Source organism: Ciconia boyciana, chromosome 2 (assembly GCF_034638445.1).
Source record: "Ciconia boyciana chromosome 2, ASM3463844v1, whole genome shotgun sequence".
NCBI lineage: Eukaryota > Metazoa > Chordata > Aves > Ciconiiformes > Ciconiidae > Ciconia > Ciconia boyciana.
This window is the reverse complement of record NC_132935.1, coordinates 26,117,270-26,130,613: the sequence shown is the minus strand read 5'-3', so window position 1 is coordinate 26,130,613 and position 13,344 is coordinate 26,117,270.

Here is a 13,344-nt window from a genome sequence, read left to right as displayed (position 1 = left end):
ATGTGAAGATGTAAAAAGCTTGATCTAAATGCTTGTGTGACTATTTAATTAATGTCTAAGATCTTTCACTCAGTGAAAATGCGGAGTAGTAAAGGACTCTAACCTCAAGTACAAAGGCAGAGCAAAACCCTGGATGCAGTTTAGCACCAAACAGATACAGCAGAGAAATGAGACAAATATTTAAGTGATGCTAGAAAAATAATTGAGCTACCAAGGGAAACACTGAGTTCTACATCTCCTGAAAACTTCATACTAAGATTTTTGGAGAATGCATATAAGCCAAAAAAAATGTGGGGCTCAATACAAAAGTAGGTGAATGAAATTATATGGTCTGCGTTATACTTCTGGTCTTTAGGAATAGGAGTAGAAAGGAAGATGAGTTTGAAAGGGAGTTAACAGCCTGCTGCAGGGCAGGCTTACAAGGAGGCAGAGCACAGGCAGCAATTGATGGTGATCATAACCATTTTTTTCCTATTTTTAGCTCTATCTTTTCAGTGACTGCATTCAAGGATGGCAAGAAACTACGTACCATTACATAACTATATGAGTGAAAAGACTTTTCCTCAAAAGTACTTAGGACGCTAAGCAGATGGCAGCAACCTAATCCAATCCAAAGAAGGAAGAAGTGAAATCATTCAGTCAGTTACATTCACTGGGGAAACTCTCAGTGATTCTCTCAGATCTAATGGAAAAAGAAAATAAAACTTTACAGAAACTGCCACGTATGTATAATTTTATTACAACACAGCAGTCAGTGTGTCTTGTTTTCTTAAACTGGTATTATTGAAAAATTTGCTTTTTTTGGTTTTGATTACCTTTCAAAGCATCCTTAGCAGTTTCTTGTAGTCGTTCATTATTAATTGAACTGATACTGACACAGAAACGCTGTAGTTTGTAGCTCTGTGAGATCAGATGAATTGCAAACTCTGCCTACTTGCTTTGCAGTTGTGTTTTTCCATGGGAGTCAGCCCAAACCGTGGTTGAGCGCTTGCATCTGCCCACAAGGCAGGACTGGGAAATGCACTGCACCAAAGCTTTCTCAACATAACATCATGGAAAACAGTTGGATGGAGGAAAGCAATGGGGCAGGACTAATTCAATCCGTAATGTAGTCTGGGTGACAGTCAGGTCCTTCACGCTGTTTTGGCCAGGTTTGGGGCTGCAGTAAGTCTATGATAGTAGGTGACTGCCTCTCGAAAAATATCTTTCCCCCTCCTTCCTTCTAAAGTATGACCTCACTCCTGTTGTCTCAGAAGACGCGTTTTTCATATCTAGCCAAAGAACCTTCCACAATACCTCTAACAGTTTTAAATGCACCCAAAATGCCCACCTTTAAGCTACTAGGGAAATTGCAGGCAAACATGTATTTGCTGAGGTGTATTACACATCTCTTATCCTCACTGCTGTTCACAGTGACACATGCTCCCACTGATGAGATATCTGGATGCAAAGCAGAATATGCAGTAAGAGTATGGTTACTGCTAATAGTTTGCTCTGTGAAAATAATTTTCCTCTTAAAATTAATACTATTTTAATTTTCAGCATTCAGTTAATGGTAAAGCACAATTTCAAATTCAATTAATTTTCCGGGGCATACGTAGTTACTGTCAGGGCACAGGTATGGCAGGGCAGGACCTCACAGCCAGGGCTTGTCCCACCAGCCCAGCCAAGAGCAGGGCAGCCGGGGGGCAGCCGGGGGCAGCCCCAGGCATTCGGGCAAGGAGCATGCGGGGAGGTCCCACGAGAAGCTGTTGTTGCCCTCAGGGCCCTGTCAGTTATTGCACATCCACAAAGGCTTTCCGTGCATGGATTTGTGCCTGTGTGTAGAGGGGCACTGACCACATTGCACTACCACTTGGTTCCGATGTGCAGCTTCAGTAACCTCCCCATGCTCACCTCCCCCCCAGCTCCATCCCACCGATGGATGTCCCCGCCAGAAGCACAGGTCCCTGCAGGTCGCAAACCCTGAGTCAGCTGCTCTGCAGCCATACCCATGCCAATCTGTTTTAACTTAAAAAAGAGTGGGCTTCAGCAAGGGGATCCTTGCCAGGAAGCCCTGAATTGGAATTGTTGTGAATTTGGAGTTGCCTTCCAAATCTTAGTCCTTCAGCTCCCAAATGTGACAGTCTCCAAATCCTGCTGCCAGGGCTTCCTTCTTTTCTGGGTATCTGATAACAAAATGGGATGAAAAATATTTTTGCTGTTAGACATTGAAAAATGCAAGTCAGTGGCTATTATTTTCAGCTTTGAATGAGCAGAAAATAGAAGATCGAATTTTGCCTGCAAAGAGCACTGGGAAATAATAACGTAGATGGAAGCAACCTTCTCTCTGAGTCCCTAAAGTCTGGAGCAATAGAAATACAGTTGTGTTTGCAGCCTTATTCTAATAATGCAGCATACAAAATGAGCATACATAAGTATAAAGCAGAGTATTTTATCTTCAATTTTTCACACTACCGCACAGAAAAACAACTTTTACAAAAAAGTGCAGAATATAACTTCAAGAATGTTTTACTTAGAGTTTCATTGTCTTTTGTCTTTGTAATTTAGTTAAAAGCAAAGAAGGTACAGCTAGTAACTCTTTACTGAACAGTTTTTGCAAAAAATATGTTTTTCACAGTGCAGTACTTTTCTCCCTATTCCTCACTGAGGAGAACTGGGGTTTATTTATTGTGCCAGATAAAAATATTGAACTAATAGTAGGCAATTTTGTATGACTTCATATTTTCAGAAATGAATTAATTTACAAATCGTATTCAATCACACCTCAGTTTATAATAATAAAATCCAGATTTCATGGCCACTAGAGATATGTTCTACCAAAATCATAGACTTCAGGAGGTAATTAAAGTATATTCTATATACAATATATGATTTTAATATTTCCCTTCTGTACCATATAAGCAATGCCCAGAGAAGGTGTGGGGGTTTGGTGGAACTGGTTGAATAATATTATCTAAAAAAAAAAGGACTAGATTGTAGGTATTGGTTCAGTCCAGCAGAAAGGCTGTTGTATAAACTACACTGCATCCCAGGAGTAACCCTGGGAACATGGGATTCAAAGTATCTCAGAAAAATATGACTCGGTGTACTTCCACGCTGTAGAGCTGGTTGATTGTCACCTGCTGTGACCTTTGTCAGGTGTGCTAGAGCACGCATGCATGCTGTCGTATTGCATCCAGTCTGCAGACGTGTGTTTGCAGGGACATGTCCTATGGTCCTTGGTGCTAATGCACTTCAGATTGTTTCCCACCGTAGCAAATGATGTGTCCTTGCTGTGCTACTTCCCGTTGGCATCTTGGGCACAATCAGCCATCTGTACCATTAAATCCACTTTTCTTGTTATGTGCCTTTGGGGAATAGGGCATACCTTACTTTTATTCCCCAGAAAACTTGAGGAGATGCGAGGTGGCCTAGAGGCAGACAGGGAGCAGATGCAATCAGAGGGGAGGGAGCGGAAGGGCTGGAGAATGGCCTTGCATCCCAGCAGTGAGGGGAGGCATGGGTCTGCCCATGAGAGAGCTGCCTTTGGGTGGTTTCTTCATTTAGCCTTCATTTAGCCTTGGCTCTCTAATCTGATGTATCTAGAAGGTGGTTTGTTCCCTCCTAAAATACATGTCTAATGTCAATGAGATGAATTTCCTTCTGGAGATGGTCTTGTCCTTCCACTGTCCAAGCCCAGACAAGCAGCTGGGACCAAGCAACCAACTCACCAGCTTAAAATCAGAGGAGGTGGGTTCCTACCTGCTGAAACTCGTGCAGAGCCTCAGAAGGGGCAGCATGCCCAGGGACGGAGATATCCTTGCTGTTAAAAACGTATGGTTTATTTTAGTCTCCAGTTTTCTCCTTTTGGCTTGCAGGCACTAGGTTTTGTTATGCCAGTGCCAAATTAAAGTCCTCGTTGATGAAAGAAATTTTTTTTCCTGGATGGGCTCCGCAGTGCTGTCAAGGCTGAACTTCTTGACTGTCCTCATCGTCCAAGTTCTCTGAAGGGCTTTCTGAGGAGCTTTTCCTGCAATTCCCGTGGGATGCCCCAGGATGGCCCAACCCATCCCTGATACCCTCCAATTGTTGAGGGTCTCCCAGTGGAGACGACCCCTTCCCAGAACGAACTTGTGCCCTGAGAATTACCTGCACAGAGCCAGCCCAAGCCCAGCAACACCCAGACGTCCACTGCCAGGTTGGGATAACCTTGTGCTCATCTTCTGCAGTTTCTCCATTGCTTTAAAGTATGACTGTCTTCAGATGTTTCAGCCAATGTGTAAATTGCCAGTTAATTCTGCCCTAGAGACTAGAAAATGCTGCCAGCAGCTAGGTTTTCACGTCAGTCTGCATACCATCTACATACTACCACTATAAAACATGATTTTCAAGAATTGTTTTTCTCAAATCTGGAGAAGTGTTTATCAAACATTTCAACATTTTCTGTGTCACTTCTTCACTTTTTTTTAATTTAAAAAAATCCAAAGGAAAAGATGTAGAATTTCTTGTTAAGAAAATTGGGATAAAATATTTATTTTCAGGCCTCATTAATCACTACAGTTTCAGTGCCTCTGGGGATCTGTGGTTTCATCCTCCCCAGCAGTCCACGCTCCTGAACCAACTGTATCTCCTGTAAAGAGCAGAGGTCAGTCTGTGTCTTGGCTGTATTATTCAGCACTCTGCTATTACCAGAGACGCTGCTTGCTGATTTTCTGTTGAGAGCCCGAGTTTGTCCTTTCAGTTTTCTTTGTAATGAGCATTTTAGCAAATTAAATGCTCATTGACAGCAACTTCTTTCTTTTCGATTTGTTGGTTTCCCTGCGCTTCCTAATTAGTCTGTTGTTTTTCATGGTTGAATAAGTATAAATAATTAGCACATTAAAAAAATCAGAAATCTCCTATTGAATGTTATTGAGGCTGAAAAGGAGGCTGCATCAATCAGATTGTTTTTTTGCAATTATTTTCTCAGTTCCACTCTGTGGAACTTTCTAACAGACTTGGGAAACATGGATAAGGCTAGCCACAGCTTTTTTGGGAAAAGAAATATCTCCCCATCTCCCTCACACTTTTCCCTGAAGGTCTATTTATTTAGTGCTGAGCTTTGCCAGACCACTTGATGCTTCTATTCTAACACGCAAAAGCAGTTACAGTATATTAAATGATTCACAGATACATTTTGAAGTAATTAAATGCAGAGCAGTGATGCAGAAAATTAGTCAAAATTAGGGTAAAATTGTGATAACCACTGTGCTGAGTCTTGAGTGTGGTGGAAGCTGCAATGCTAGTGGAAAAAAAGGAAGGATTATGTTTTAAGTCACAGTCCTGGAAGTCAAAAGCCGGTGTTCAGTCCTAGCTCTGTGCGACCTTGAGCAACTCACCTAACTTCTGTTCCTCATCTGCAAATGGGGGTAATCGCTGTCTGCTACAAGGGAGGAAATGTATCAATTTTTATAAATCACTTCTAGATACTGTGATATAAAATGCACTGACATAAAGGTCAGCAGGGTTTTCTTAGAAAACTTTAGGAAAAAGAGTATTTACATAGTTTATTTACTTTGGAAAGCGTCCTTGGGGATGTTTTCAATGGTAAAGTCAGATGCTCCTTAGCTTTTGGCAGAACTTCACCATCCTTGATTCCTTCCACGTCCCGAGCGATCCTGTTTATTCTGTGTTTCATATGAAGAACCATCGCTCCTTCCTCCTCTCCATACCCCTTCCTGTGTTCAGCGTGTAATGCTGAGCAGGATGTAGGACAAAACTTTTGTCGTGATCCAGGGCATAAGACACAGCCTTGGCTGAGGGTGCTGGTGGAGCAAACAATGTCTTCTGTGGATTGTCCTCTTGGACATGCCCCATGACCTGCCTGCTCCCTGTCTGCACCCCTGGCCTGGGACATGCCTTGATGAAGGGGAGCGGAGCTGGGAGAGCTCCTTACACGGGTGCAACAGAGAAAAGGGATGGAAACCATTTTGTGTCAAAACTGTGTTCTTGGTGCACGTGATGGTGTGCATCCAGAGCAGGCACACTCTAAGGGCCAGAAGTTTGGATACAGACAGGAGCCAGCGCTGGGCTGGTCCTCAGAGGAGCCCCAGGAGAGCAGTATAGTTATCCATATATATAGGTCCAGACTACCTCTGGACCTGTCCTTTCTGTGAAACGCAACCACACCCTACGATGACCAGTTTACTCTGATGCTACGGCCATTGTCTGCAAGGCTGAGCACCTGTATTTCCCTGGGCTTTTCCTGCTCTCTGCTGTCTCTTACCTGGTGCATTGGCTGTGAGCTCCTTGGAGGAAGGACTGCTGTTTAATTCTGTGTCTGTGCAATGCCTCCTGCATTGGGGTTCTGGCCCCTGCTGGTTTTTAGATCATTATTGTAATGCGGGTGAAAATTACACATGTCACTTCAAGACTGTTTCCACCAAAGCTGGCGAGCCTTCAGGTTTCTCCCAGTGGGTTTACATATGTGTAAATCCTAGAGTAGAGGGCTCTGAATGATACAGGTTTAGAGACAATCTGTTGATGTCTGATGGAAAAGACGCACTAGGTCATACTTCATTTGCATGTTGTTACCAACTATAAATGTTTCAATAATTTTCATTAACATTTTTTTAAGTTTATGAATTAAAAAAACAGTTTTTGTTAGTGACAAAAGGGTTATATTAGGTGTGTCCTGGAGGAAAGAAAAATTCCAGTCTTGTATGCTCAGGTTAGGCTCTGGACACAGCGGAAAGAGGACAGTAAGCAAGACTACAAATATGCTAATGCTATAGACGTCTTGTTTCTGGGACAAAAACTTGGGGAGTCCTTGTTTCTGCCAGATCAAAGAAGCAGATTTTTCTGAGATGTGGTAGGAGCCAAGAACAACAGAAACAACTCTGATGGCCTGGCTTGGCTGTAGGAGTTGCAGAGGAGCCAGGTTAGGTGTTTGCTGCAGCACCTTCAGGGTATGTCAGTCACTGGGGCAAGAGGCATACTGGAAAAGCAGGAAAAGCTGTGGTGAGGAGAACAAGGTGGTGGTGAAGTGTCACTTGCAGATGACCAATTTTTGGATAGTCCAGGCCAAACCAAGCTGATTCCTACTTTGAGCAAGGTATTGGTCAGAAAGTGATGATGAATTGATGGATGAATACTTACCGAGATGGGGGTCTTCTGAGCAGATGCACTTTTCTTTCTTCTCTCTAGACATACAGTGTCCTGGTTTCAGCTGAGATAAGAGTTAATTTTCTTTATAGTGGCTGGTATGGGGCTATGTTTTGGATTTGTGCTGAAAAATGTGTTGATAACACAGGGATGTTTTAGTTGTTGCTGCACCAGTCAAGGACTTTTCAGCTTCCCATGCTCTGCCAGGTGCAGAAGAAGCTGGGAGGGGACACAGCCAGGGCAGCCGACCCCAACTAGCCAAAGGGCTATTCCATACCATATGCTGTCATGCTCAGTATATAAAACTGGGGAAGAAGAAGGAAGGGGGGGGGCGTTTGGAGTGATGGCGTTTGTCTTCCCAGGTAACCATTACATGTGATGGAGCCCTGCTTTCCTGGAGATGGCTGAACACCTGCCTGCTCATGGGAAGCAGTGAATGAATTCCTTGCTTTGCTTTGCTTGCATGCGTGGCTTTTGCTTTACCTGTTAAACTGTCTTTATCTCAACCCACGAGTTTTCTCACTTTTTCTCTTCCGATTCTCTCCCCCATCCCACTGAGGGGGAGTGAGCGAGCGGCTGTGTGGGGCTTAGTTGCCAGCTGGGGCTACACCGTGACATACAGTCATCTTGATTTGTCCTTTCACCATCAGTAATGTTTTCTGTTCCAGCCTAGTGAAGAGTGTTTGGGAAGTGCATGTAGTAACCAGAAACAACTTGATTTTGTTTTGTTTCCCAGAGCAGAAGTATCAGTAGGTGGTGTAGTCACTGTTGTTATGGGGGACCTGAACCTCTTGCGTTGCCAAGGCCTCCTGGCCATGGGATTGGATGCAGTTCTGGACTCCTTTGTCCAATGAGTCCTTCCTCCTCCATCCAACAAGCCCTCCGTGTGTGGGGCACGTGCCGGAGCCTGCCAGATGGCCCCACACTGGCACCCATGGCACTGCTTGGGCACTGTGGCAAAGGAGAGTGAGAGGAGGAGGCCGGGCAGGACGGGCAAGAAGGCAAAGAAAGGGCTAGTGAGAGAGAAATAAGGAAAAAGGAGAAATGCAGTGGGCTGGAAGGACAATGACAATGGCAATGGGAGAAGAGACCATAAATGCTCAAAAGGCTGCAGAATTATAATAAACAATTAAAATAGCATGAAGCTATTCTGATAAGAGTGGGAAGAAGCACTTAGAAGAAGTAAATAAAGGACGGTTAGAAAGAAAGATTGTGAGGTGGAAGAAGGCAGAAGAAAGGTCAGTTAAGTTAAAGCCAGAGACAGTGAAGAAAGAAGGCATCATGGGTGTAAGAAGGAAGAAAGTCTTGAATAGCTGGCAGTGGGTAAAGGAGGAGGAGCACACACAGAAAGCCCACGAGTGACCAGAGCAAGGTGTTGGGATGGGCTGCTGGTGGGGACGGTGAGACGGTATGGCAGTGGGGGCTCTGCACCAGGGCTGTCTTCTGCAGGCCCCTGCACCGGCAAAATTCAATGGGAGCCTGATTTCACCAGTCAGTGAGGGGTCTCAGGATTTAGCTCTTTAAGTCATAACGTGCTGATGTTATACAGCTGTCAAACTGTGTAATTTGCATTTATATAACCCCTGTTATTCCAATCTGGACTAAGAAAAGACTGCACTGTGCCAAAACCTTTCCTACTTGAAACATGATGAAATATTACCTCACTAACACTGTGTGTACTATGAGCAACTTTAATTAATTAGCTGAGAGCCCAAAGGTTAAGCACACATGGATTACCCAGTGTAATTTTTTGGGGGGCATGCATACAAAATAATCAATCAAGGGTGTCCAATGGAAACCTTTCCTCCTCCCTGCCTCAAGTTGCTCTTCGCCACTTCTTTGAAGCTGAGTTGAGATGTGTCTACCCAATTACAAATGTAACACAAATGCTGCATATACTCAGTAAAACCCTGTCCAGAAATCGCCCTGTGATTTTTGCTTGGGCCTTTTTTCTTCGGGGACTGTTTCCCGATTTGTTCCCTAAGCGGAGGCACATGGGAAGAAAATGCAGCATGAAATTACAAACTGCCGTGGTGCATGGGCAGCCGGGGCTTGGGGCAGCCTTGGAGTGTCTGCAGCTCTGGGGACTGACACAGCATCCTCGGTGCAGCAAGGCACAAGACCTCAATGACGCCTGCTGTTAAGTGATGCAGTCATGGCTGCATGGCCCTTTCCATGGCTGCGACTACCTTATTATTGACTTCTTTCCATGGATTTCTGTTTATATTCCTGCAGTGTCTAGAGACCCCATTAAAGAATTTGGGGGTCCATGTTGCTGCACACTGTACCAACTTGTAGACAAAATAAAGTATCTAAAGTATCTGCCCCAGAAAGCTTACAATTCGCATGATTTATTTGGCAGAGAGGAGTAATTTATTTACTCCTTTCTGGTTCTTTGCTCCCTGCTACGCACTTGTGAAATGTTTATGTGAGCTCCTCTCTGCTAGCTTGTACTTCTTTAGTTGAATTATTTGAACTTTGAAAACAAATCCTTTCTTTCGCTAATGGATTTCCAGTAGTGTTTCTCACATGTTTCTCCTTAACTATTTCTCTTTAAGAGGGTCTGAGGCATTCCCACTGGGAAAGCTTTATGAATCTGTTAGAAGAGAAGGTGCTGGCCCATTTTCACCTAAAATCACCGTGATTTGAGCATGGAGGCATGGGGAACCTCGGAGCTTTAAGCCACATCTCTCGCCTCTCAGCTGATCCTCCCAGCAACAAGCCTAAGGGTTTTCCAGGGGAAAGGAAATTGGGGCGTAAGTTCCCTCAGCTAGCTGAGGTAGTTGAACCTGACTGCCCCATACTAGGTGGGGCTTAGTCAGCCAGGTGCCAAATAGAAGGGAAAAGGCTGCTTCTTGTACCTCTCTACCAGCCCTTTGTGGGTGCTTTGCCATGTGTTGTCTACATCCTTATTTATGTAAATTATTTCTAGTTGCTGAGTGCTGCTGTCTTTCTCTCACGTACAAAATGCAGAATTTCACTGAAATGCAACTACTAAGGTCATGTGTTAAAGGGGGGCACCAGCACGAGCAGAACCAAGGTCCTTATTTTCACCACATTTTTTTTCATACCTGAAATACTCTTTTTCCCCATACATAATGTATGTCAGGTGCCTTGAGCAGGATACAAGTCCAGTCTGTCTACAGGAGGTCTAGTTTGTTATTTCCACCTCTGTGAGCATAAAGTCAGACAGGTCCCAAAGGTCAAAGCCAACATCTCAAGTGCCACCTGGAAACTGCTGAAGTTATCTGCTCTTGGAAAGAGGATGACTCTGTCATTGTGCGCTGCCATGTTCCCCATCAAACCCCAGCTCAATGGCACGATGCTTCCCAGAAGGCTGATGTCTCACCCCGAGGGAAGTCATGCATGTAAAAGTTAAGGGCTTGTGAAGAAACAGCTTGCTAAATGGGGCTGGGGAAACTCATGTGGATGGAAATGGACTTTCAGCTTCTCTAACAGGGAGCCCAGCACAGCTGAGGACACTTTATGTGTAATTAATTTTGTTCCCTTGTATTATGATGGAGTGTGCTTTCTTTGCTCCACTCCTTTTGGTCTGTTTGATTTCCCATTGATTTTGAAGTCCCCTTTGTAGGCTTGAAGTTGTGCCCTTCAGTGTTTGCTGAATTGGGGATACTCAGGACCTTTCAGGTCTGAGCCTTAGCATGGAGCTGAAACAGATGCTAAATGGTAAAATGCAGACATTGTCTCAGTCCTTCTGAGTTTTGCATTACCATGATGCCTGCGTATTTCTCTAAAACAGTCGTATGCAAAGGGATGCATTTGTCATTCTACTTATTCTCCGCTTCTCAATGTAGGAAATTGTTTCTCGGAAGTAAGCTTGCCACAGAAGATTGAATTTGATGGATTTACTCCAGAAATTTGGCCAAGATAAATTTTGAAAGTGAAGTCATAATTTACACATGAAATTTCAGGTACAGGACCCTTTTTCAAAGCTTCATTGCTGTTTAAAAGTTAAGTGAAGGTTTGTGCTTGTTTAATTTAGTTTTGATGATTGACTTAAAGGTATTTCTCTTTCTGGCTATTTTGGGTTGAGCACTGAGAAAAATGAGATGGAATGTCTTACTGTGATGTGTATGTTTATTAAAAAAAAATAAATTTAGGACTAAACCCAAAACCAACAACAAGACACGTGAGATAATTTTGGAGGGAGATTTTTGTCCCATCATCCTGCCAGAGTGCATCATTCCATGTATGGGCTAAGCTGGTTGAACAGCCTGCAATCCTGCAGGTTTCCTGAGAGACCGAGGGAAAATGTATACAGAGCAGTTTGCTGCTAGGAGGATTGGCACCAGAGAGCCCTTAATAACAGGTTTTCCTTGCGAGAGGAGCTTCACACAAAGGGGGATGAAGCTCTGGTACAGCCGCATGTGTGGTTTGCTTGGATGACCTTGGTACAGCTCCCTGCTGTCCTCCAGATCTCTGCAGCAAGGCAGGGTGCAGAGATGCGAGGAGGTCGCTGTAAGGCAGGTGATGGTGCATCCCCTGATGTCTGCAGCTCTTGTGCTCCAGCCCACCACAGGAGCAAGGCATCGAGAGCAGCCTCGCCTCTGCATTGCCACCAGTTTTCCACTGGGCAGTGTAGTGGTCTCCCTGCTCAGCACATTGGCTACTGTCAATCCCGTTCCAAGGGACTCAATTCCCTTATAATATTTTTGAGAGCTGTAGACTCTCGAGTCAAGCTCAAAATGGCTGGAAGAGTTGTCGCACCTAGATGGACACCAGAATACAATCCTCAGCCAAGTTAGGTGTCTAACTATGCTTTTTCCTTCCTGCTGTTGTGCTTTTGCCTCTTGCTAGGCTAAAGCGTATATTCCAACAATAAGCATCTCCGTAAGTGGGTTGAAACATATCACTCATGAATTATTATGGAAAATACGGCTGTGTCCACCAGCAAAACTTCTCTAGTGAGTCTCTGTTAAGACAGGGAGGGGAGTGATGTGCCTGACTCCTAATTTCCTTATGCTGCTTCAGGTGAGCCCCTGTGCATGGGAGGCGAGACTGCTGTGTTAGAGGTGCCTGAAGTCGCTTTCCCCTGGGGACGGGCTGCGGTCCCCACCAGTCCTTCCTCTTGCTCTTTAGGGCAAGGAACAAGTGGAGTGCATGTTGTCTGGTTTCAGGGAGTCCAACTCGCTGCTGCAATAGCAATGTAGGTCAGGAGGAGGTGGCTACTGTCACCAAAATAACTTCTGCTCTTCCACTGATTTGAGCTGATCTTTGAAAGTGTTTCTTTTTCCTGAAGTCGCACCTTCTGAGTACTGACTTGCTAAATAGAAAAATGACAGGGGAATATGCTCTCCATAATTTATGGGAAATTAACACAGAAGTAACAAAAGTCACATTTTTCCTGTGGTTTTTGTTACCGTAAAATGGGACTGGATGGGAATCCTGAGTACACTTTAATAATTCCCAGATACTAATAAGAAATGATCCAGCAGCTTGTGGTACTTAAGATTTCAGGAAAAGCAACAAATGACTTTGACTTCTTCTGATCCACATCAACAAGACCACAAACCACCGATCTCCTAAAAAATGGTGCATCCAGAAAACCTACTAGGCGGTTTTATGAAGGAGTCATTGTTTTTCAAAACAAAATGAATGTGGAAAGGACAATTTTTGGCAAATAATTACATCTGTAATGGAAAACATACTGGCTCATTAAACTACACTCTTAATCTTCCTCACTTATTTATCAGCTTTTGATAGAGCAGAGTCTGGGATTTATATTCTGTCCTATGTCCCACAGAACTTCTGTCCAGTAAAAAGGTCATCTGTAAATCTCACATAGGCAAGTGTAACATTTTCCTACCATAACATCACCTTAAAAAAAGGAAAAAAATAAAAAGACACGGCATTAAAAGTTAAAAGCTGCTGTAAACCTAAGAAAATACATTTGTTCAGCTGAGCCCACATTAGGCTTGATTTGCTTCATTTGGAAACAGCTGAAAGTGGGTAATCTTGAGCTTGTAGTGAGAAATATCAATTTAACATGTATTTGGTGTGCTAAGGGCTGCCCTGTTCTAATTAAAAATCCACTGTGTTTTTATGGTGGTATTCTGGAGGCTGTCTTGATTTGCTGATGAATGCTGACAGGACTATTAAAGCTGTGAAACAACATCACTTGAACGTGGCACAGAATGAAAGGAAAAGCACTGCCCTGCTGCTCTTGGGTGTTATTATCCTGATTAAAATTGGAGCCAA